Genomic DNA, 26,972 nt, shown 5'->3' on the forward strand with positions numbered 1-26,972 from the left:
CAGTCACTCTATATTCAGCCCTCAGTGATCTTCTATTTAAAATGAGGGAGCTGGACTGAATGGAATTTAGGGTCTTTTTGAAGCATTATATGCTACAAATTTATGTTGCTTTAGGACAAATCATATGTTCTTGGTGGATGGCTATGATTTTATTCTGATTGTCTTTATTTATGCTTTTAGATGAATACTTTGAGGCTAAATATTAAAATGGGGGAATGTAGAAAAGGATCACTAAAAATCAAATTGACAAATAATAAGTGCTTCCTGTGCATCATTTTTCACTTGACTAGGCACTCAGCCAGGCTCAGGGGATTCAGAGGGGAATAAATCCCTACCTTCTAGGAATTTAGAGTTGGGACAGGAGATTGGCAATTAAATTGGCACATGTGGCAAAGTATTTTAAGTGCTGAGAGAAAGACCCACCTGAAATATAAACTTAAATCAACTAGTTACACCTATAAAGACTCCTAACTTAGTCCTGTGCAGTCTAGGAGACACTGAAGAAGTGAGAAAGCATATGCAGAGGGCAGGCAGGAGACAGACTGCTGCTTTCTAGGAATTTCAGTAATTCAATGTGGGTGTCAGAAAAGGAAGTGGGTTTGGGTTAAGGGTAGAAATTGGCTTGGGACTGTGACAAGAGATCAGCATGGTCATGAGATTTTGAAGAGCTTTGCAAGCACTTTACCCTCGATTGTGTGTAATCAGGTTATACCAAGGGATGGGCAGTTTGTGAGCTCCAGGGTAGTGATAGGAATGCTCAGAAGAAGATGCAGTTGATATCTTGGGAATCCAGTTCTTAGACAATTTGGTGCTTTAAAAAATGACTAAGTCTTTAAGTTATTAAGCTTCTTCCTTTCCCCTTCGATTTCTGTAAAACAAAGCTATATCCTCTCTAGAGGTGTTGGCAAGGCAAAATTTTTTCTTTCCTGAGTGGCACCATACTCATTTTCACACTCTTTCATAAATCTGAGGAATATTTTTTTTATAATATTCCAAACCCCAGACTATAGGTCTTATAGAATCAAGCTATAAAATAATCAGTGGAATCTCAAAATGTTTCTACCATTTCTTCTCTGAAGGAGGAACAACAAAACTCTGTATAGTTTTAATACCTTTATTTTATGCAATTCTTGTAATTTTCTAAGGCTGTTTGATTATTACATATTGACATTAGGATACAGGGCTTTAAAAGTAACTAGTTTAAATTTATGAATTTAATAATATTTACTATTAAGTATTATTAATATTTAATAATATTGATTTAATAATTTAAAAATAATGGCAAAGCTGAAATTTGAACTTAGGCCCTCCATTTTCCTTCTCCCTCTCTTCTCCCCTCTTCACTCATTCATCCTCAGATGCTGTCCTGAACCGTATGTGAGACACTATGCTAAGGATGGATATAGAATGAGCATACATGAATTTTTCCCACCTTTTCTTTGAGATGAACATGCACAGTGCCTACTGTTCAGCATATATGTGTGGAATTAAAATGATAGGGATAACACTGTTCATGAATTGGAGGGGGAACTGAGGCAAGAAGCATTTTGTTTATAGTGAGAAAAATCAAGTCTAACTAATTTCCCCAATTTTCCAGTATTTTTTTCTGCTAATACATTTTCCTTGCAATACAACAAGGAAACACAATCTTATTTTTAATGATAGCAAATCTTTGACCTTTGAAGGTAGGTTTAAAATTAATTTAGGAGTGGACAAAAATAATTTGGCATCCTGTATTTTATGCATGTTTGTTCTATAAAATCCACAACTTCTCTAATTAAAAAACATAGTGCATGGGGAAGGAGCTGTGAAATGAAGTTTGGGAAGAAAACTGAAATATTTTATATAAAAGAAATACTAATATAAGAGAATATCAATTCCCAGTAAAGCAATATACTATTTTAAAGTATCAAGTAAATAAACTAAATTATATAAGAAAAAAATAATTTGACATCAAATCTTGTGATGAAGAGGAAAATCAAATTCTTTTGGGTGAAAATAAAGTATGATATGACACCACCATCACCACCACTCCCCATTTTATAGATTATAAAGTGACTCTTGTGACAGTTCTAAAGGAAGCATCAAAAAATTCTTGGAGCAGTTTTGCAGGGACAGGTATAGTTTCTGTAGGTAACTTTTTTGAAGTCTAACTTTGGATGTATTCTTTGAAAAAAAAAGCTTCCTCTTAACTGATTTGTGTATCGAGACCATTATGATTTTTTTTTGCGTATAATACATTATTATATTATCCCCAGTATAGATGCTATTGTTTTCTATTTCAGGTGGAATGTACAGAGAGTAGGAAGAAATAAAGGACTATGTTAAAAATAAAGAAAAAGAAAGAAAGGGAGGTTGTATCTCTGTAAAAATGGAAAGACCCTTACTGTTAAACAATGGAGACGACAAAATGCTGATCAGAAAGGGTTTTCTTTCTTTCTTTCTTTTTTTATGTTTGAAGACATTAAAAACAAAAATACTACAGATTATTGCCTGCTTGTTTTTAATGCTCTGTAATTGTATACTGAGGCAAATCCCATTATTTTTAAATCACTTAGTGTTGAAAAACAATTGGATAAATCCCAGTCAGAATGCCCTGAGGGTCATCTCAAACCATTTGGTTTGGTTAATAAAATTAAAACAATTGGGGGAAATATACAGATGCTTTCAAATTGACTTTACAATCATGATGTCTGTATATATGAAAGAAAGGGCAACTCTCAGGAAACTACAGAAATCCAAATGCGTCATTACTGTGTGGGAGTGATGTGAATCAGGAGTAAAGATTTGATATATATTTTTATTTTAAGATGTCATGCTAATTTACATCATTCAGCCCTTTCACTGTCAAACTGTGAAAGTCCATTAAGTGACTGAAAGGAATACACAAATTATCCACTGGCAATGCACGCTGGAGTTTTACATGCACCCTGTTATTCTATCCACCAGCTAGCTGCAAGATTCTATTAAGCAGTAAGTGAGAAAATTATATTGCCTGCAAACTAATTGTACAAAAGACTCTAAAATAAGTCATTGGAGCCCAGGACTTTCTGAAAAGCCACCAGGATATATAATAAATTGCTCTATCATTCTTGTCAGTCTGGTTTAAAACCCAGAGCTTCCACATTGATTTGGTTCCACCTGCAGCAGAGCTTACTTCTCCAGCTATTGACAAAACTGGGAAAATTCCAGTCATGCCATCAATAGCTGCTCAATTCCATCCCTGGTGCCATCTAACAAATGTGTCCCAGAAAACAGCAAGCTATAATCCAAGAGACCCCATGTGTGAAATGAGAATCTTATGCATTCTTCAGAATGACTGTCCTGTGTTAGAATTCCAGGGACCCACAACTGCTTCTGGAAATATTGCTGTTTAGTTTTTACTTTAAGTGAATTGAAGAAAAGCAAGTGTCCCTGTCCCTTAGAGATTGTATGGTCTATTGGGAGTAATGCCTCTGAACCATTACCAAAATAGATTTAACATTTTTTACCCAGGTGCTTGGGACAGCACATTTTTAGGATAAAATGCTTTCTTTATTGAACAGTAAAAGCATGAAGGAAGGTTTTTCAAGGCAGAAGCTCTGTAGATTCTAACACAGATCAGAGATTTTGTTGGATAGGTGGTCATAGTCAACAACAACAAATCAGGTAGCTCAATAGGAGGGCTTGGAAATTAGAGAGGTTTTCCTCCAGCAAATAAATTCTGTAGAATGATGTTGATTTGTTTTTCAAGATAGAAACCAGAGTTGCTTAGTGAAATCAAGGTTATGATCCACATGTGTCAAGGCAAATTGTTTTAAAACAGAACATTTGGCTGAAGGATAGGGGCTTAGTTGTAAACAATTTTTATACACTTAACCCTGAGAATATATCATTTGGGAAAACACATCAGGCCACTATATTTTGCATGCATTCACAGTGAAGTTTGCATGCAAATGTTGCGGTGTTCTCTGTAGCTATGGGAAGATTCCTTTGTCCCCATGTAGTCATTTATTCATTTTTTTTCACAGCACAGTCCAAGCATTTGCTCTGGTGTGAAGGATTTGTTGATTTCTCTAAGCCTAAACTCTGCAGTTGTGGGAGTACATGTGTGTGCAGATGCCTGCTAGCATGGCATCCAGTATTACAGCTTGCATTGTATTATTATTTCTTTCCAGTGTTAGAGCTTGTGTTGTATTATTATTTCTTTCTGTGTCTTGTCCCCTCCATAAGTCTTTGGGTTCCTCAAGAGCAGGGACCATGTCTCTTTCCCAACCCAGTCTGTGATGCAAATTTCAGGTGGATTGATAAAGCATTGAGGATTCAGTAATGAATAAGGCAAGGATCCTCATCATTGAAGGATTATAGAATGTCACAGTTAGAAAGTAAACTAGAGGACTTCCTCATATGTTATCTGAAACTCTTGTATGGCAATTTGGAGATTTCCTTTTCGTGTTTTGAAAAAATTTTGAAATCTATACAAAATCATCCAGAGAGGAGTCATTCACACATTCATCCACTTTTCCAGAATCACTCCTAAATATTTCTCTACTTGTGGCTCCAATTCTGAGGGCACCTATACTGTAAATAATAATAACTATTATATACTAAGTTAAAAAAAAGTAACTAGCTCTGTTGTTTTAGTGCCATGTATCTGTATTTTCATATTTTATTTTCCCTGTGTTCTTATTCTATTCATATTGGGATGCATTTTTATTTCCTTTAAAGTCTCCTACAATTTTTTTTACTTTATTCCCCAGAAGCCCTTGGGTATATATATAATATATATACCTTATCCTTGGGTGTATATATATATATATATATATATATATATATATATATATATATATATTTACCCCTTGATGATCTCTCCTTTTGCCATGCATTTCCATTTTTGTCAAAGCTACTTTCCAAGCTTTTGAAAAATCAACTAACTTTCCTCCTACTTTTTAAATTTTTCTTCTCAGTGGAATGGTTTTCCTAAGGTTTTTAGTATTGCTTCACAATGGGATGTCCAGCTCATTTGCCCCTGTGGACATTGCCACAGTACAGCACTATAATTGATGTTCATAATTATGACCTTGAGATATCAAGAAAATATTAAGTTGTTATAAGAATGTTATTTTACTTATATGCTACTTTTTGGCAGAACATTTTTTACTACTGCATACAAACTGTTCTGACCTCCAGGATCTTACCATATAGTGGGCAATGCATATAGGTGAAAGATAGAACAAAAATACTATATATGTTGAGAGTACCTGAAAAGATAATGATAACCAAGAAATCATCATCTCCTAGGATGGTCCAAGAAGTTTTCATCGAAGATTTTAATGGAATTCGATTTGAACAGTGAGCTTTGGAAACAATTTCAAGAAGAAAACAGGGATATAGGGTAGATCATTCTCAAAGGAAAGTCTGAAGGTCACTTAGCAAAATATTAATGAATACAAATGGCTGTATTTGAAAGCTTATGTAAGGTAGTAGTTGTAATATAGCTGGAAAGCAGATGAGAATTAGATTGGGAGAGGACCTTATTTGCTGTCCGTGTTTCATATTTAATTTAAGAGGCTATAGGAATTTGTTTATTTTTACTTTTTAAATTAGGCTGGTGAGATGATCCAAATAGTTATAAGAAGAATATGACTGGATGGAGGCAAAAGGTCCAGTTAAAAGGTACCTGCCATAGTCCAGGAGTGAGATCACCCCTTCCTGATTTAGGTTCATTTCACAGGCATGCTAAAGTGAAGGCTGGGGATACAGTTTTCAAAGGGAAGCACAACCTGTTGGAAAAGAAAGATGATTATGTACGCTTTTGTGTATGTGATGGTGGGTCATCAAGGGAGATTTTTCCAGCACAGGGTTAAAAGTATGGGGAAAACGTTCATGCCTTCATCCTAGTGGTTGAGATAATGTTTCATACTGAGGCTTCAGGCCCAAGAAAGGAATGAAAGGCTGGCCAGCTAACATTTTTTTCCTTCTTTCTAATGCTACTAACCAGTCACTGTTCAGCTCTTTCTAGAAAAACAAAGGCCTGGGTTTCTTTTTAAATAGATACAGGGAGAGCCATCTCGAGTGGAAAGATCTGGCAGTAGTATACTAATTAACCCCAGAAAATTACTAGCAACACTCTGCGGATGCAGAATAACTCCTCCGAGATTGTTAAAGAAACTAGTGAAAAGTGGTTCATCTAAAGTTTAGATTCTAATTCTTTTACTCTTAGCCATCATGGGTTCCTTTGACTTATCCATGGTTTCTATGAGAGTCAGTAATATTTCTGAGGAAAGTGATGGAGTATGATGTAGTTGATATGATTGATATCACTCTTATTATTTAGCCTCTTGTATAAAAAAGCAGTTGCTTTTATTTTTATAAATGCCCTGAATTAGAATGCCAATTTGGTCTAACAGTTTTGATATATTTATCCCAAGTTATAACGTACATACTTTTTTTAGGTTGTACATACTTCGCCAATTTTCAATAGGTATAAGTGGTTAGGTATTACTTCCTGTTGAATTAGCAGTTGCTGAGTAGTTGTGTCTTTGTGCAACCCTGCAATCCACTAATGTGATATTTAATGAGGGACATCAGTCTAGAGAAAGGTAGTCAATATAAATCAGTGTTTATAATGTGTGATTAACTCTGAAATATTTCATCAATGCTATGGTCCCAGGCAGACTCTATGCTAATTACCAGAATCTGCACAGGTTTCAGGGGACTTGGATGGACCCTGAGTACTGCAAACATGGAGCAGCAAAATTGCAATTATGCTTGTACTGTCTCTGATAACAATTTATGCATTTGGTGTGATGAGCTCCCATTTCCCAAGAGGGCAATAAACAGAATGCATTTTCATTAAGATAATAATGCACTTAATCACAAGAGGAAAGGGTTAGGAAGTAATGAAAGACCTTCAAGCACTATGTGACAGAGCCGGTGGAGGAAAGAGGCTTAATTTTAAAGGCAGCTTCTTTCCAAAGCTGTAGGCAGCCCCAGAGCACATCCCACATATGATCACTGGCCCTGAAGGAAAAAATTAAAGTTAAAATTTGGATCTGCTTTTGGTTACAGACTTATTTCAGATGTGTAGGTACTACTTTAAGTGATATAACTCTGATATTAAAAATATAATTTCATGGCAGTTTATTCTTATTTGTAACACTTTCATGGAGCTTGAAAGTGTGGAAATAATTATGCAAATAAAATCACATACATGGTGATGATCGTTGTCATCAGTCAACACAGGATGATGTGGCAAGACTGTGGTATGCATTGTCACACAGACTGTGTAATTTTAGCCCCTGCCTGCGAGGAGCTCACCACAAGGTCCCAAATTAGCCTGCTGATCATTTTTCACAGTGAGGCTTCTGTTGTTCAGTGTTATAAAGATAGCAAGCCCCATGTGCTAGAGCATTAACAGCCACAAGATTTCCAGAGCTGATGACATAACAATACAGTTCTAGTGTTTGTATTTTTATGGAATTAATCTGCTTTGGTTCCAAATTCCTTTTGGATCCTCAGATTCTAGAAAACTGTCATTATGTTATAATGGCAAGTTTCAAACAATCTTTTGGAGAGCTTCAATATATGTCTCTCCTTTGTTCTATGTGTCATCAGTGGTTGCAGCAAAGTGTCTGGCTTCACAGTTTCTGAGCCATTTCTAGTGAATTGCATGAGTGGCAAGGGAGTAACAGTTGATGTTGTGGCTCTTGTGGGCCTAAAAGTTTCTTTTCTCCAAACTATGTGTTTTAGATAATATAGAATAGAGCTGCCCTGCCATGAATGAATGTGAAATCACAAAATGCAGACATAAATCCTGCCAGGCTTGCCACTTCATGAAGCATTTAAAAGTGGGCATGCTGAAAGAAGGTAAGGCACGCTGCCGGGGGTTGCTTTAGGTGGGAAATGGGGATGTAGGGTGGTGGTGACTGTCACACAGAATTACAATTTGAGAGAAAACAAAAAAAGATGGGAAACAATAAGTACCCTGCCTGTGATGGCAGAATACTGCTTGACACCTGCACTTTCTGCCTGACATCGAGAGTTGGGGACAAGGTAGGACACATCTGATATGCTGCTAAACCCACCAGGTATGCTCTACAGTTCTGGTCTTTTCATCTTTACACTTTACAGAAGGCAGAGGATTAAAGATAACCAAGAGGGAACCGTCATTGCTGTTTTGCTTTTCTCCTCATTTCTGGCTTCAAAGAGGGATTTAAAAAATTTAAGTCTTGGGTTTATAACACCCTTTATTCCTCTATAATTTTATTCTTCTGTACTCATTTCCTATTATAAAGAGCTTGCAGCATGATAATAAAATGACTTTCCATTTGTGTTCAGTTGGGGTAACAAAAAGAAATGTGAAATAATAGCAGTGAAGACATGTTTTGTGCTAACCAAATGGCCTAGCAAGTAGGTGGTGGACCAGGAACTGAACAAAAGTGGTCAGATTAGGAATCTACTCAACTATTCTATGCTGGTCACAGGTCCTGAAACATTTGACAATTTCAGAATATCTAGTGTAACTAACATTTCAACTAGGAGATAGAGAGAAATTGTTCTTTTCTTTAAGGAGCCTAGCATTTATTATTTTTAAAAAATGTATCTCTGTATGTGTGCACGCTTTCAGATGGGCATTTTGCATACTGCATTTGGATTGTAGTTTCCTTTTTCCAGCAAAATCACCAGAATTTAAAATAAAGACAATTTTACAGTGTAACAAAATAAAATTCTAATAAATTTATTTGAATTTAAAGATAAATATTTAAGCATGTAGCTTCTGTTGAATGATAGAAATATATATGTGCTTTGTTCCTGGTGTTTTTCCCATGTGTTGTACAATTTGTGGTTATTGGAGAGCTATTTTTAGCTTCAAATAAACTCAAGTATTTTTTCACCAAGAACAAACCAGATTTTTACAGAAAAGTCATGTAAAAAATGCAGCATTGCCTATATGCCCCTATCATTGGCACTTTGCATTAATATGGCACTTTTGTTACAAGTGATAAAAGAATATTAAAATAGCCACTATTAACTACAGCCCATAGTTTTTTTACACTTGGTGTATTTTTTCACATATGCCACTCTGTAATTAACACCTTTTGAATGTTATATATTTGTTATAATTCATGAAAGAATATTCTTATATTTGTCCTATGAACCCCAGTGCATTGTCCACAAGGTTGACTGTCATAGAGTCCTAGTTTTATCTTCCAATTTTCATTTTAGTAATGTACATGATCCAAAACTCCCTCCCTCAACAACATTCACATACATAATTCAGCACTGTTAATTGCACTTACAACAATGTGTTGCCATCACCATCATCTATTTCCAAACCTTTACCACCAGCTTAAATAGAAATTCTGTACAAATTAAGCATCAATTCTCCATTTTCTACCCCCAATCTAACACTGTCATCCTATAATCTAGCTTCTAGTGCTGTGATTTTACTTATTCTAATTAATTCCTATCTGTGAGACTATACAATATTTGTCTTTTTGAAACTGTTTTATTTCACACAGCATCATGTCCTCAAGGTCCATTCCTGTCATCGCATGCATAAGTATTTCATTCTTTTTTAGAGTTGAGCAGTACTCCATTGTATGTACATACCATTGTTTATCTGTTCATCAGTTGATGGACACTTGGGTTGCTTCCATCTTCTGGCAGTTGTTAATAATTGCCATGAACATCAGTTGGCAAGTATCTGAGTCCCTGCTTTCACTTCTTCTGGGTATATACCAAGTTGTGGGATTGCCGGCTCATGGTAATTCTATACTTAGGAACTGCCAAACTGTCTTTAATAGCAGTGGTACCATTTTACATTCTCACCAGCAATGAATGAGCATTCCTATTTCTTTACATGCTCTCCAACACTTGTAACTTTCTGTTTTATTTTATTTTTTTTATATTAGCCATTCTGAGTATGAAATGATATCTCATGGTTTTGATTCACATTTTCCTAATAGCTAGTGATGTTAAGCATCTTTTCACATGTGTTTTAACCATTTGTATATATCCTCTTTGGTGAAATGCCTGTTTAAGTCTTTATACCCATTTTTAAAATTGGCTTGTTCATCTTTTTATTGTTGAGTTGTAGGATTTCTTTATATATTCTGGATAGTAAAGCCTTATCAGACATGTGGCTTCCAAATATTTTCTCCCATTAAATGGGTTATCTTTTCACTTTCAAGACAGAGTCCTTTGATGCAAAGAAGTTTTTAATTTTGAGGAGGTTCCATTTATGTATAGTTCTTTCTATTGTTGCTTATGCTTTGGGTGTAAAGTCTAAGAAACATTGCTTAACATAAGATTGTTTAGATGCTTTCCTATATTTTCTTCTAGAAGTTTTAAAGTCCTGGCATTTATATGTAAGTCTCCAATCTATTTTGAGCTAATTTTTGTATATGGTGTGAGAAGGGTAGGAGTTGGTACTCTTTCATTCTTTTGAGTATAGATATCCAGTTTTTCCAGCACCATTTGTTGAAAAGACTTTTCTTTCCCAATTGAGTAGTTTTGGTAGCCTTGTCAAAAATCAGTTGCCCATAAATGTGAGGGTCTATTTCCAAGCTCTCAATTTAATTCCAATGGTTGATATCTGTTCCAGTTCCAGTACCATGCTATTTCACCACTGTAGCTTCATAATGTGGTTCAAAGTCATGATGTGTAAGTTCTCCAACCTCTTTTTAAAGATGTTTTTGCCTTTTGGGGGGCCTGTTACCCTTCCAAATAAATTTGATAATTGGCTTTTCCATTTCTGTGAAGTATATGTTGCGATTGTATCGAATCTGAAATTGTTTTGGGTAGAACAGTCATCTTAATGATATTTTGTCCACCAAATTAAAAACATGGACTGTCCTTCCATTTATTTGATTTCTTTTAGCAATGTTTTGTAGTTTTCTGTGTATAAGACCCTTATATCCTTAGTTAAATTTATCCCTAGAGTGGAATGCTATTGGTCAAGTTTGGATGCATATACTCAAACCACCCATGAACTCACCATTCCAAATAACTTAATGGTTGCATAATCAAGCACCAAGGTGACAACATCAGTGAGATCTACCAGATCTCCAGGGCTCAGATCAAAATTGCCAATCTGGTGGAACACTTTTCCAGTAGGGAGGTTACTATCACTGGCTTGGCTGCCAGAATTAGCCTGGCCCAGTATTTGATTAATGCTAGGCTTTTCTCTGAGTAGGTTCTGGGGTGCAGCTAGAACACTGTAAATCCACTCAAAACCTTTAATGCTGTTTTCTCATGATCCAACTGTGTAATTTCTGGTCAGTGATTCCAGGTTTCAAAATAATTTGCAAGTGTTCAGTTTCTACGCAACTTTATCATCCGCTAAGAATTTTAAAATCCTACATTCTCTGTTCAGCTGTTAATGCTGCGATACATATTTAGTTTTATAAACTATTCCCTGTTTTTAGTTTAGTTTTTTTTTAGGCTCATGAATTTTATTTCTGTTTGGTGATAAGAAATGGAAGAGTGGAATGTTAATGCATTTCAGTTTAGTTCTGTGATGTCAAGAATTTAAAAATAAAAAATGGATTGGTTAAAAAGTAATTTCAAGATATTTGATTCTTTTAGTTGCTATTCTAAATGGAACTTTTTTCTTGACTTCCTCCTCGGATTGCCCATTACTAGTGTACAGAAACCCTAATGATTTTTGCTTGTTATTCTTGTATTCTGACACTTAGCTGAATTCATTGATTAGCTTTAGTAGATTTGTTGTAGATTTTTTCAGGACTTTCTAGATATAAGATCATGTTATCTTTGAATAGTGTACTTCTCCCTTTCCAATTTGGATACTTTTTATTTCTTTTTCATGTCGAACTACTCTGGCAAGACTTCCAGTGCAATGCTGAATAACAGTGGTGATGGTGGCCATTCTTGTCTTGCTGCACATCTTAAAGGAAAAACTTTCAGTCTTTCATCATTAAGTACGCTGTTAGCTGTGGGTTTTTCATAAATGCCCTTATCATGTTGAGGAAGTTTCCTTCTATTCCTATTTTTCTAAGTGTTTTTTTTTCCAAGAAAGGAGGCTGAGTTTTGACAAATGTTTTTTCTGCATCAATTGATAGGTTCATGGTTTTTACCCATTGTTTTATTAATATGGTGTATTGCAGTGATTTTCTTATGTTGAACCACCCTTGCATATATAAAGCCACTTGATCACAGTATGTAATTCTTTTCATGCACTGTTGGATTCAATTTGCAAGTCTTTTATTTAGGACTTTTGCCTGTATATTCATAAGCTAAATTGGTCTGTAATTTTCTTTTCTTGTTGTATCTTTATCTGACTTTGGTTTTAGGGTGATGTTGGCCTCATAGAATGAGTTAGTGTTCCCTCCTCTTCAATTTTTTTGGAAGAGTTTGAGCAGGATTGGTATTAATTTTTCTTGGAATGATAGGTAGAAATCACCTGTGAAGCCATCTTGTCCTGGGCATTTCTTTTTTGGGGAGGTTTTTATGACTGATTCAATCTCTTTACTTGTTATTGGTCTGTTCAGTCTTCTATTTGTTCTAAAGTCAATGTAGGTTTTTTGTTTCTATGAATTTATCCATTTCATCTTGTTCATCTAATTTGTTGACAATAATAGTATCCTTTTATTATCTTGTGTTTTTCCAGTGGGGTCTGCAGTGAAGTCTTTTTCTTATTTTTGATTTTATTTATTTGCATCTTTTACTGATTTTCTTTGACAGTTTAGCTAAGGGTTTTCAATTTTACTGGTCTTTTCAAAGAACCATCTTTTTGGTTTTGTTAATTCTAATTTTTTAAAAAATTTTTCAATTTCATTTATTTCTGATCTATTTTTGTTATTTCCTTTACCTCCTTTGAGGTTAGTTTGCTGTTCTTTTTCTAGTTCCTCCAGACATGCATTGAGATCTTTGATTTTATAAGTTTTTTTTATATGGGCTGGTACTGGGAAATGAACCCAGGTCTCTGGCATGGCAGGCAAGAACTCTGCCTGCCGCGCCACCATGGCCCACCCTAGTGTGGGAGATTTTAAAGCGAGTTACTTTCCTCAATAGTTGGAATTAGTAGAACAGTTTAAAATATTCAGATTTATTTATAGCTCTGAAGTATTTTTCTGAAATACCTTTATTAAATATATATAGCATGGGGGCAGGCCATGGTGGCTTATCAGGCAGAGTTCTCACCTGCCATCCTGGAGACCCAGGTTTGATTCCCAGTTCTGCCCATGCAAAAAAAAAGTTACTTAAATATATACAGTATAAAAAAATTTACTTAAATATAGACAGTGAAATCTAGGTGAAAGCAGAAATAAGAAATGGAATTTTCTTATATTCTACAAAGGTGATTATACAGGCATGACATACAAACATCCACAATCCTCATGAATAGTCTTAGGGGGACAGAGGGACTACACAGTGGCCCAAACCATCCATGGAAGAGATTTTGGGTTGTGTCCAAAGAGTCTAGAAAAAAAATATGAACATCACAAAAATTATTTGTAGGGGATTAATATGAATGAGGCACAATTTAGGCCTGATACAAATTGATTTTAATATATTTATTGAGCTTTCAAATCAGAAAAGAAAACCCAAGCCAGTTAAAAAATAATTAGAAAAAAGTTGTTCAACTTTATTTTTACAAGTGAATATATATTTTAAATTAAGTAACCATATACTGTTTCTTCCAAACTCATACACTTTACAGTGTAATGATAACTAAAATAATCAAAATAATATCACTTAAAAATATTATTGGTTGAGTCAAAGGGATTATATTGATTGGCCTGTTTGTTTTGGTTTACTAACGCTGCCAGAATACAATATACCAGAAATGGGTTGGCTTTTATATAGGGAATTTATTAAGTTGCAAGTTGACAGTTCTAAGGCTGTAAAAATGTTCAAGCTAAGGCATCCAGAGAAAGATACCTTGACTCAAGTAAGTCTGGTGGGTCTAGAACACCTCTGTCAGCTGGGAAGGCATGAGTTTAGCATCTGCTGAGTCTTTGGCTTCTGGTTTCAAACAGCTTCTCTGGGGGCATTTACTTTCTACATCCAAATGTCAGGGTCTCAGTTGGTTCAGTCAGCTCTGAGCTCTCTCCAAAATGTTTCCTCCTTTAAGGGATTCCAGTAAACTAATCAAGACCCACCTTGAATAGGCAGAATCATATCTCCATCTATTCAAAAGGTCACACCCACAATTGGGGGTGTCATCTCCATGGAAACAATCCAATCAAGGCTTCCACTCCCACAATATTACATCAGGATTAAAGAACATGGCTTTTGAGGTACATACAGTTTCAAACTGGCATACTTATAAAACATTTTATTCAGACACTATTTTCAAATATATTCTTTCTAAAGATTAAAAACAATACATAGTACAGTTGTATGCACTAAAGCAAAAAACATATACATATATGTATATATATATCTGAAAGTGGCTTTGAAATTCTTAGATCATCATCTACCACAAAGGTAGTAGGTAAAAAGAGGGAGGAGAAAGATCATAGAGGGCATTGAAAATGTTGTCATGGAATCTTGCATTTCCCCTTTCCTTCCTGAGTGGTTGGGGCTTCAAGAGAACCATTCTGAAAGTTCACGTGTGTCTCTTGGAATTTGAGGACAATTCCTGACCCTTACCAGAAAGATAAAAGGTAATAGGGTGGCTGTCATAACTTGTGGTAATAGATAGAAAGCCTTTATTGGGGAAAATAAAAGTGGATTCCCCAAATTTGGAAGGCCAAGAAGTCATTGTTTTCCATCAACAAAGGAGACCCATGAATGATAGCCAAGTCTGAGTCATATAGAAAAGGATCCTGTGTAAGAGAAGGGTCCTATAGGGAAATGGGTGTGGGTGGATGCTGAGGGGAGAATCATAAGCAGCAGCCAGTTGGAAGAGGTATTGTTTATGTTAGGGAGCTGGAAGTGGAAGAGCCACCAACAGTGGGGAATGGATGAAATCTCTGAAGAGATTAGGAGCTGGCATTTGGACAGCTGTCACACCCAAAAAGAAAAATACCTGATTACTGTCTTTGAAACAGGCCTCAGTCCTATCCCTGGAGGGGCCAGAACCAGGACCTAGAAAGAGGGAGATGAAATAGAGTAGGAAATAAAGATCTACTCTTCCTACTTTACATTACAGTTTTTGAAACCTGAGTCAGTTGCAGAACCAAAGAAGGAGAGAAGTTTCTAATTCAATTTAAGATTGAAATTTTGGTAATCAACTTGAGTCAAATTTTTAATGCCTGAAATTGACTAGAAAATCAATTGGAGCATCCCAAGGTTTCATCTAGGGGCTGGAAAGTACAATTGCTCATAATGGATTTAAAGGAAACAGTACTAAATTAACAGCCAAAACAATAATAATAATAAAGTTTTGACCCTGTTCCCTACTCAGTCATATGCATTCAATAATCAAGTTATATATATCAATGTTTACTAAGATATTAATGAATTATGAATGGGCTGTTTTTTTCCTCAAAATCTTTGAGTAAAATCAGTATTTTTTATATTGGGGCACACGTATCTTGGGCGTTGCAGTAATATCAGAGGATACAGACAAAGCAACTGGATACTGATTTTAAAACAAAGGAATGATCTGCCTTGCAGGACAAGGCAGACCAGAAAAGAAGCTTAGTGTACACCACAACCAAGATGGCAGTAGAAGAAAAGTTTCTGAACAAAAGTAGAAGAGAAACTATTCCTTGAAGCACCCATGGCTAAGAATTTCACTAATTCTTTGGCAGAAAGTGTTCAGCATTTCAACATCAGAACTATATTATATATTATTGCATTTCATGATATGTATATACTCTTTTGTAAACCATTACCCAAGGCTGATTTCTTAGCATGCTCAGCCAATCTTATTTAATCTTCCTATTGAGTATGTAAAGTTGCAAACACGGGATCTTTCCTAACTATTTTTATAAATAAACATTGGCTGTGGATAGAATGAGAATATTATTAAAGTCAAGATTCTAAGCAGATACAGAGCAACTCCTACAACTGGCTTCTAGAAATAACATCAATTAGGAGAACTTTAAATGTGGGATGGGGGGTTATGCTGATCGAGATGTTGCTGTAAGTTTTGACTTTGATTCATCCTCTGCTTTAAACACATAATAATGTTGAAACATAGTCCAGCTCCATAGCAAGCTAAATACTTCTATGACTCAGAAAGAGAACACAAAGTTGAAGGGACAAAGCCAAGGGTATCTTAAGTGCTGGAATTTGGAAGCAGCAAATGGTGGTCAAGAGGCCATTGCTGCAGGGTAACGGAGTAACTGGAGATGAAAAGTACATATGATTTTTTACCTTATTGCTCAACAGTGGGAACCACTGAAGGTTTATCAGTATGTAAGTAACTCGTTCTTAGGAAAATTACTCTGACATTGTGCAAGATGGTTTGGCATTAGAGTTGAATCTGTAAATAAAACAATCAATTGAAAAGCTATTTTGATAATCTAAATGTGAGGTGATAAGGGTTGGAAATAAAGTCATGGCAATGAGAATGAAAAAGAAAAGAATATAAGATGGGAAGTCAGGAGCAAGATCATTAGTTTGTCTTCAGAAGCTTATAAAACTGTTTGGCACAGGGTCTCAGAATCAACTTACTAAAATGTGATTCTGATAACTGAGGAAGTTTAAGGAAATCTATTTAAATTAAATACACATGTCATTTCTTACAACTACATTAATTTGTCACTATAAGCCTAAGGGTATGGAGTAAATTTGGCATATTCATTTTCATGCTAAAATAAACACAGTGATGTTGTTTCAGTGTGGGGTTGGCTGGGGTGAGCTGGGGAATAAGTCAGGTTGCTGTGGACTCAGCATATGTGGTAGTTAGGTTCAGGTGTCAACTTGGCCAGGTGAAGGTACCTAATTCTATGGCTGTGGACATGAGACAGTGATAGAAGAACCTCACTGTTGCTCATTACATCTGCAGTTGGCTAGGAAGCATGCCTGCTGCAATGAATGATGTTTAATTTAATTGGCTGGTGCTTAAATGAGAGACTCCAACATAGCACAGCCCAAGCAGCTCTGCACACCTCATCTCAGCACTCGCAGCTCAGCCAGGCCTTTGGAGATGCAGAAAGAAATCACCCCAGGGAAAGTTGTTGGAAACCAGAGGTCTGAAGAGAAGACCAGCAGAGATCACCCTGTGCCTTCCCACGTAAGAAAGAACCTCAGTTGAAAGTTGGCTGCCTTTCCTCTGAAGAACTAATGAAATAAATCCACATTTATTGAAAGCCAATCCATCTCTGGTGTGTTGCATTCTGGCAGCTAGCAGACTAGAACAGCATACCTTTTACACATCAGGGAAACAGAAGTTCACAATTCAGGAGAAAGGAAATTCAGTGAAGTTGCTTCATAGGAAGAACAGCCTAATGAAAGGTGAACTAGGATAAGGTGCCAAATACCTGGAATTTGCAAAAGGATTGCTCTCTTCTCATCACAACCTGCCCCTTAGCAAATTCCATCCAGCATTGTCCATTTATGCCACAATAGGGTGCTGGAGGAAGCACTCACCACCTCTCCCACTGCCAGAGCCAAAGAATGCACTTGAAATTTGAGGTAACTGAGAAGTCCTTGCAAGTTCCAATTTTGTTTCCCTGGGTCCTTTTGGACCATCAGAAGTTCCTTTTCCTGTGCTGTGCCTCATAGACATGGGCCAGAAGAAATCATTGGCCTACTTTTCCTTTCCCTGTGGCCTCTGAGAGTTTGGAGGTAACTTTATACTGACATCCAGCTAGCAGAGGAACCAGCCCTTGACAAAGGTTCTTAGAGTGGAAGAAGTCCAGGGCTGGGCAGAGCATCCCAGCATGCCATCTGCAGCCTCCTGTTCCTATTCTATCCTCTGTTCCACATGAAATAAGGATTTGCCTAAGAAAATTACCTTGGCAGCCTTTTTCTTTGTTAGATATTTGCTTTAAGTTGAAAAAATTGTTACTCCACAGGTTCAGTAATTGCTATACATTTATGATGCTTTAATACCACAGGAATTCACCATTCAAATGATGGGGAATTCATTTCCCATGGAGAGTCATGAATTTCCTTTGCTTTCCTTCCTGAGTAAACAAGGATCACTAAAGCAAGATTTTAAGTATAGGTTGGCTTGTTCCCATTCTAAAATGGAAAAGAAATTTCAAATTCCTAGAACAGAGGTAAATACTTCTCAAGGATTACATTAAATAATGTGAAGAAACATTAAATAAATTCTGTGTTTGATCAGGTTTTTAAATTTAATGGTATTACAATAGAATATCTAGTTAAAACCATTTAAAAGTAATTGACATATCAGATAGTCATTATGATCATTAAATATACTATATGAAAATACGCTTTCAGAGATATTCAGTTAAGAACTGACTTATAGGCATGCACTGCACCCTCTCCAGGCACAATATTATTTTATGACGGTTTTGATATTCTTGTAGTGGGTACTGCTTACCAGAAGATAGAATCTATACAGGATTTTTCTCAGCCGGACCTCATATAAACAATTTCTTTATAAAAAAATGTTTTAATCAGTTCTCTGGTGATTTTTCTCACATAGGAGTGAACATATTTCCAATATTACAACATAAGCACATGCAAAATAAAATTCAATATATGTAATTCCACATGATTTAAATTTAACTTCTAAAATACGCTGATGATAAAGTGATTGATAACTACATAAAATGAAAGTGATGGAAAAATTAAGGTTTCTGTGTAAGAAACAAAGTTAAAATTCACTTCTGGTTTGTAATAAAAGCTCATTGACAATAGACCTGTCCTTAATAAGATCGAATTAAATCAGCTTTCCTTCTCCATACAGAGAATTGCCTTCGCTATTCTTATGCAACAATTTCAATTAGCATAATCGTTCTCAGGTAACATTTGTTAAAAATTTCCCTTTCATTTGCAGTCACTAAAATATTTACCCTTTGATTAAATGACTATGGCATTTTTTAGCTGTTATGATCCTAATTTAAAGGAGAAATATATCAAAACTGTTTCAAAGCATTAAACATTTTGTATTTACATCCTTTACAAAGGTTTAGATTGGAAGGAAGAGTTTGCATTTCTTTATAAAGCACTAACTAAAAACAGAACTGTGTGTTCAAAGGAAATTATAATAACAGAAAACTTGAACACGTTATTGTTCAAAAGGGAGAGCAGAAATTATATTTTTGGATGACTTCAGCTTCTTTTGTCAGGTAATGATTAAAAACTTGATGGGAATAATGAGCTTTTGTTAGGTTTTGTGTTAATTTTAATAGGATGATCAAATAAGAATTGTTATTCTCAGTACTCAGAGAAATCACTGCTCAATGACATTAGTACTGCTCTAATATATAGCCTAGGGCTAAACAACATTGACTGAAAGTTCTATGTGATGCAAGTGCCAAGTGTTGAGAAAAATCCATCCTAAGTAACTTCTATCTCCCTTAAGAAACTCAAGCTGTCCTCACTGTGCCTCTTGTTTTCTATCCTCTCAAAAAATGAAAGGTCTGTATGTTGCAAATTTAAGGGCCTACAGAAAGTAAGCAGATAATATAAATGAGTGAAGTTCATATTTCATCATGAAGGGACAGTGATATTCTCCTCCAAGAATTGTTACTGGGTAGTAAAGCCAACCTAGTATTATCAGATTTTCCAGTTTTACAAGAGAAACCTGAAATCTGGATTTTTAAATGCTGGCTACCATTCAATGTTCTTAAAACCCTTGTGTTGGACAAATGGAACACCTACAGGCCAGATTACCATTGGCCATGGGTTGGCAACGTCTAGAATTTCACCCCAGACTAATAGCATTACAACATGATACATAACTAAGAACTCATGTTCTGCGTTTTCTGCCACAGAAACCCTGAACTTTTAAAAAACTTACTCATCTTTCCCATAATTGTGGGCACCTTCTTTCAAACCAACATGCTCCAACAATGCAGCTTTTGGAAATACATGGCCTGAGAGGAAATAGTTATTACTCTCTTTCTGAGAGGCATTCACCCTCTAATAAAGCACTATTTCATTAAAAAAAAAAGATACTATTTAAGATGGCCTAAATGGATAGAGTTAAAGTAACTCCAAAACTGCACAGTTTAATTCTTTTACAGCTACAGATGAGGCAAAGTGGGAGCTGTTCATGGAGGCAGCAGGCCCCGTCTTTATCAGTCTTCCACAGCTACCTGCGTCGCGATTCTTCTCCATTAGGTCCAAGCTCCATGGGAACTTAAGCATGGCTGCTGCTCAAGAGTAGGCAAGAGACATACCTATTATGGACCATATAGTTTCATAAGGATTAAAGAAGTTACTTGACCTCTCAGCATTACAAGGACAGCAGATGGGAGTTTTAATTCATAGTTGAAATGCTCTTGTGTGCTGAACCACACAAAGGCCTGCAGTTTTGCTGCCCAATCTTATTGCCATTACTGCTTTTTCAGTCTTTAGAGAGGCAACTTAAAAGAAAAAGAAAAACAGAGAATTGGAAGAGCATCAAATAAAGCACTGTCCTAATGCAGTTTTTGCAGAACATACTAACATCCCACTCACACAGATGTCACTGAAAATAACCAGTCAACAGTGGAAGTGGTTCTGCAATGCAATGGTCCTTTATGATCAGTCAGAAACAAAATTGAATTATTGCAGAAAACAATTTCAGATCCAGCTATCAAATTTTGAAATCTGTGAATATAGTCAACATTGGCAGGGCTTTAGGGAAGTTATCATTATTATTATTTTGCTTCTCCCATTAATTTTCAGGTTTGACATTTGAAGTGCTCTTGGCAAAAAATAAAAACCATGATTCTACCCTGCACTCTGTCATATTGTCTCATTTCTGATTCTGATCACTGGATGCAAAACTGAAGTGTGCCCTTTTGTGAATAGCTAGGTCCTTCATACATGTAAAATTTACTTTATATTTTGCAACCACGTGGGGAAAGAGGTGCTCTTTTTCACTGTTAGCATGGCTGTACATTGAAACAAACTTTAGACAAAGTAATATGAGAATGTGTATCACAAAATCTCTAAGTCTGCACTTTGGAGGCAAGCTTACTTCTAGGAATTTATATTAAAGAAATTGTAGAATGAATTGTATATTATGACTAGGAATCAGAAAAATTTCATCCAATGAGATAGAACCTTATATAGTGCAAGTTGTCCACAGTATATCATAAAGTAAGCAAAGCAACTTTAGAACAGAAGGTATATTTAAAAGGATAAAATTTGACAAAAACCCATGAATATTACAAATATAAAGAATACCTTCCAATGGGCCGAGGAGAGAGAAGAAAAAGTGTTGATAACTTTTAGGTCTATTTTACTTAGGCAATGTTTGAATTTTTTTTTAGGTATATGTTGTCAGTTTATTGAACACACTGGATTTGAAAAGTTATAATAAGCAGGCAGCAGTTTTATTTTTCTCCTATCATTTCTTTCAAACATGTCCTGTGGGGTTTTCTTCCCCAGCCCTTGATGAAATTTAGGGCAGATCTCATTGTTTCCCCCATTACTTTCAGTATTTAAATGGTTTTATTTTCAGCTTTTAAAAGGTTCATTCCAATATCATTCCAAACTTTAATCTCCTAACCTAATGAAGCTTTTCCTTCCTCCTGGCATAATTCTGATCCCAGGCTTGGGGAATAGAAACAACAAAGAAGGGGGATCATTCTGTTCTTTTATTCTCCTCCTCCCACCTGTTTTGTTCCACTCCTTGAGCTACTTATCTATCCTCCATGTCAGGATAAGGGAAAGAAGGCTGAGAACCAAAGGGCTAAAGCATTTCTCCTCTGCTGGTATCCTCTGCAGCTCTCCATTGGCTAGCATATGAACGCCGCTTTTTCACTCTGAATGCACCACTGCCATCTTCAGACTCTTGCAAGGACCACCACCCTGCACTCTTTGGTTGCTCCTGTGAGCCACCCCACCCCTCAGCTCTTGCTCTCAGTGTGCACCTCCAGTCCTTTCTGCTATTGTTCCCTGATTGCAGCAGGCAGCATCTCTCTTGGATGAGCTCTTTAACAGGACATTTGAGCCCAGAAATGCCACCCATCCTGGTTTGCTTAGGATAACCCCAGTTTATAACTTGTTGTGCCAGAGTAATCATTAATAGCAACACTTTCATTTTCAAAAGTGTCTCGGTTTGAATAAATTATATGATCATTAACCAGTGAAATCAGAATAAAGTTTGTCATTAATAATTGTCATTTATCAAAGTGAAATGTCCTGATTTTGATCATTCTGTTGTGGACATGTAAGTGAATGTCCTCGAACATATAAAATAAACACTGAAATAATAAGAGGTAATTATTATTTCATTTACTCTCAAATGGTTGCTAAAAAGAATTATATGCACAGAGAAAAAGAGAGAGGAGAAGTGGTAAAGTAAAAAACAATCAAGCTGTGGGCATATTTCTCAATAAAATATAAGGGTTGGAAAAAAAAAAAACACCAAGCAAGATGATAAAGCAAAAGTGATAAAATATTACCAATTTAGGTATTTCAATGAAGGGAACATAGAATTACAGAAATCATGCTTGCAACTTTTGATAAGTTTAAAATAAAAGTTTCAAAAACACTTTATAATTGCTCTATTCATGCCTGGCTCTCTTCTATAAAATCCACTTTTTTCAATTACCTCCTGTTTACCATTGGCAAGGAAGGGGTTCCTACTCTCAGTTTCTGAGGATGGCTAAACCCCACAGCATCCAACACTGGAAAGATGAGCTCAACAGCAGTTTATTAGTCACATATAATCACTGCCTGGGGGTGAAAGACACCACACATCATGCAGGGAAACACAGGGGTTACACTTGGCAGCAGAGTGAACAAGCAGAGACTGTGGGAGATAAGCTTTGTAGTAAGAGGAGGATATGACCCCAATTCCCATGGGAGGGTGCGATTGGCTTATTTGAATTATCCCATGAGTTGGCAGGGAACTGAGGCCTGCTGCTCAGGGATAAGCATGCACTGGGCATGGTCCCTATGATAATGAGGGCTGTTTGGCTAGAAGATCACATCTATGGGTGTGAAATAATGAGCAGAACTTGTGGTTCAGCCCATGTGAAGCCCCCTAATCTACCAGATGTCAAGGCAGCACATAATACTGAATCTTAATTTCAAGCCTTATGCTAGACCATCTGACCCCCAGGAAACTCACACCCTCATCTGAACAAACAGTGGGTATACAGGCTGTCGCTAGTTTCCCCCACTTCTCCCACCACCATAGGCTACTTTCAATCTTTCCAGTAAAGGGGAAGATGACTGTCCCCAGGCCCCTAATCTCCAAGGAGACAGGTCAAGCTCTCCCAAGTACTTATTTGTCTAGTGGAACAGGCAGGGCCTAGAAAGTTCTGCAGCCCCCAGGCATCCAATGAGGGAATACAAGGGCAGTCTTCCCTTTTTGCAAGCCCTGTTTATCCAATTGGCTCTCCTAGTTGGCAGTCAGAGGTGATGTGTTGAGTGTTGAATGACACTTTACCTCGAACTTTTACAAATTCCCTTCAGAAAGTGAATTTCAAGTCCTCGAGTCCTATTGACTACTGGAGATAATGTGCCCTGGAACCATGTGGTCCAACTTAGCAAAGCCTGCAAGGGTACATCTAGCTCCTCCATTCAACTGGAATGCCAATTGAAATTCAACCGAAGTCCACAGGAAAAGATCTCATTCCACGTTCAGTTACACACATTATTTCAATAGCAGAAATACTTATGATATTTTGTATTTTGTTTGCATCACTAAGAAAGAATTAAGGGCATCTGTGCTTTTACTCTGCATTCTCTTCACCACATTTCAAGAAGGTATGTAGGTCTTTCCTTGATTTCAGTGAAATGAAGACCACCTTCTTTCTGGCTCTCCTCTGTGCGAGCTGGAACCCACTGAAGCAAGAAGGAGAATAGCAGCAATAGCTTTAAAGAGCCAAAGACAAGAGATATTTTATTTGACTACCACGTAAGTTCCTACAGTAGCCTTAGGGCCTTCTTAGTTGGCAGTCAGGGGTGATATATATAGAGCCCTATAAAAACACTGAGATAAAATTTCTCAACAAGCCTGGTAGAATTGAGCTTCAATGTTATATAAAGTACCATTTAAAGAAATGGTAGCAATTGCTGTATAAGTGAGCTCATGAGATCATTCATACCAGTGTCACTTTGATAATTACAAAAAAATAAAGAGATTTCCATTTCAGTTCCCAAGCATTTGCTGGTACTCAGTCATATCAAATAGGCCTTTTTTTTTTCAAATAGGCTTTTGAGATATATTGACACATCATTGTACCAATATATAGTAAAAGGCCACTATCCTTATAGATAATAAAATTAGAAATATGAACAATATGGTTCATCATATATCATTTGAAATGGGTTTAGTTCTGTAATGAGTCTGCATGCCTTGTTGTAAAATGGATCATCCTTAACCTTTCCAGTGTATTTCATTCTCCACATAGTTTGAGGACCTTAACTTTGACTTAAGGGCCTTGAACAGGTAGCTTCTCCAGCAAATCAGACAGCACTAGAGGCCTCAGCAGCCTTAAGAGAACCCCCTCCCATGCTGCTGTCATCACCCACCTCCAGCATCGGTATCCTCTGCACAGACCTCACTGGGATCACTGACAGCATTGGTGGCTTAGCTGACTTCAGAGGTCTCCACAATGGATGGCAATGAAAGAAAAGGAAAGTTAGAAAATGATGAATGATGGGTACCATGTAGAAACTGAGAACTCCTTTGGGTGAGCACACATGAATTGAGTGGGGAAAGGGAGGCATTTCAAATCAGACCAAGAAATCCAAAAACAGGATGGAGAAGAGGAGATAAGGGGAAAAGGCTGAAGAAGACTGTGTGATAGATTCTGTGGCTCCAATTTTGGCCCTTTGGTGTTGAATCTGGGTATGTACACTCCCCTGACTGAGTGGGATCTGCAAATTTCCTATGTCCCCTGCCTAGAGGAAGTTCAAAGAAATCTGCTGCCATGGCAAAAGAATCGTCACAAATGCCTCTGTCTGGGGTACCTTGGGACAGTGAACCAGAAGAGGCACAGATAGATTTGCATTCCTGCATCAACTCTGCCACTGCCTAGATAAACTTCCACCAGTGATGGGCCATCTTCACCCTAATAAATCTTGATTTCCTAATTTGTTAAAAGGAGATAATAATAATGATCCTGCTGGAGTACCTAAATTTCTGTGGAACTCAGCATTAAGAAACAAGTGTACTATGGATATATATATGTACTACTTTTCCTGTGAGTGTGGTATCATATGCCCCCAATTCAGTTTCCCAATAGGTTCCCTGAAGCCAAAGAGAAGGGGTGCCCCCACATACAGTAAGGACATAGTAATACCCTAACCCCTAGAAATCCAGCCTACCCTAACCCCTAGAAATCCAGCCTACCATTCTTTACAACACACAGTTAGCACAGTCAAGAATGTTCTAGCCAAGAACAAATGTATGTAGGTTTCTCTAGGTAATTTGTAATAAAATCCATGAGAGCCAAGAGTCAGATTAATAAATCTAGAAAATGATTATAGCTGCTCAGATTTGATTGAGAATTCAGTTGGGACTCTGAGTGGCTGCTTACTAATTTCTTATCAACTTTTAAAATTATGAATAACAGCCAGATGATTTACTGAAAGAGCAGAGATCTTTCCCATATCCCCCAAATTTACCAATCCGCACTGATCTGAAAAGAAGAATCTATAGGAATGTGAAGTCTCCTAAGTGTTATTTCTTTTGTCAGTATTTAGGGGAAAATCCTACTGAATCTCTTCAGTCTCTAAGATAGTATATGGAATGGAGCTAAAAGGGCAGAGAAGCAAAATCAGAAACAGAGTTTCATTTCTAGAGAAGCCCTAGAAAAAGACTTCTGTCTTCAATAGCGTTTATCCAAAAGTTGATCATGTTGCCAGAGGAAAGAGCCACAAGACACTTTCTCCAGTAGTTTATCATTGTCAACCAGTGTTTGATTGTTGGCAATAAAGAATTTTACTTCTGCTATCTCTATTCCATTCTAAAGAAAATTCAACTGTATACCTCATAAGGCAGAGACTTTGAGGTAAGCACAGCAATCTTAATCTTGGAATTTCCATCCCTCACTCCATTTCCTAATCTAGGTTTTCAAAAATAAACTTTGCACCATTAAGAGTAAGTTACTTGCACAAATTAAATGGTTTAGATTCCATTCAGAAAGTATAAATTCATCATTACTAAATTGAGGAAAATAGCAGTTCCTTGAGCCTTTCAGACTTCCCCTTTCCTTGTTTGTTGCCCCAGTGGTATTTATTGATTGAAGAATTGGAACTGTGGACTAGGCCAGGTCATTAGATTTACTCCTGCTATCCATGGAGTTATCAAAATATGTTTTCGTGAGTGCTTATCAAAAATCTCTAACCTCCATAAGATCTTTTACCATAAGGGACATTGTTCTAGTTTGCTAGCTGCCAGAATGCAATATACCAGAAACAGAATGGCTTTTAAAAAGAGGAATTTAATGATTTTCTAGTTTACAGTTCTAAGGCCAAGAAAATGTCCCAATTAAAGCAAGTCTATAGAAATGTCTAATAAAAGGCATCTGGGGAACGATACCTTGGTTCAAGAAGGCCAATGAAGTTCAGGGTTTCTCTCTCATCCAAGAAGGCACATGGTGAGCACAGTTATGGTTTCTCCCTCTGCTGGAAGGACATATGATGAGCACAGTGTCATCTGTTAGTTTTCCTGTTTCATGAAGTTCCCCGGAAAGCATTTCCTTCTTCATCCCCAAAGGTCGCTGGCTCATGGACTCTGCATCTCGTGGCTAAGTCATTTTCTGCTTTCTCTGAATCTCTCATTCTCCAAAATGTTTCCTCTGTTATAGGACTTCAGAAACTAATCAAGACCCACCCAAATGCGTGGTGACACACCTCTCCTAATCCAGTTTAACAACCACTCTTGATTGGGATACATCTCCAGTTAAATTATCTAATTATACATTCAAACATACAGTATTGAATAAGGATTATTCTGCCATTATAAAATGGGATTTTGA

At 36.6% G+C, this 26,972-nt stretch overlaps 1 protein-coding gene and 1 long non-coding RNA gene across 2 annotated transcripts in view; both read right to left on the reverse strand.

Annotated features, from left to right (window-relative positions):
• The window catches only part of LOC143673947 (uncharacterized), a 405,211-nt gene that overhangs the window by 103,727 nt on the left and 274,512 nt on the right, over nucleotides 1-26,972 (reverse strand). The gene's annotated exons all lie outside the window — the stretch shown is intronic.
• Nucleotides 23,685-26,620, reverse strand: LOC143662294 (uncharacterized). The gene is made up of 3 exons (XR_013165252.1): nucleotides 26,534-26,620; nucleotides 24,520-24,595; nucleotides 23,685-23,829 (listed from the first exon to the last, which is right to left on the reverse strand). It is a non-coding gene; the product is annotated as an uncharacterized LOC143662294 (long non-coding RNA).

The sequence above is a fragment of the Tamandua tetradactyla genome, chromosome 2 (genome assembly GCF_023851605.1).
Source record: "Tamandua tetradactyla isolate mTamTet1 chromosome 2, mTamTet1.pri, whole genome shotgun sequence".
In the NCBI taxonomy this organism is placed as follows: Eukaryota; Metazoa; Chordata; class Mammalia; order Pilosa; family Myrmecophagidae; genus Tamandua; species Tamandua tetradactyla.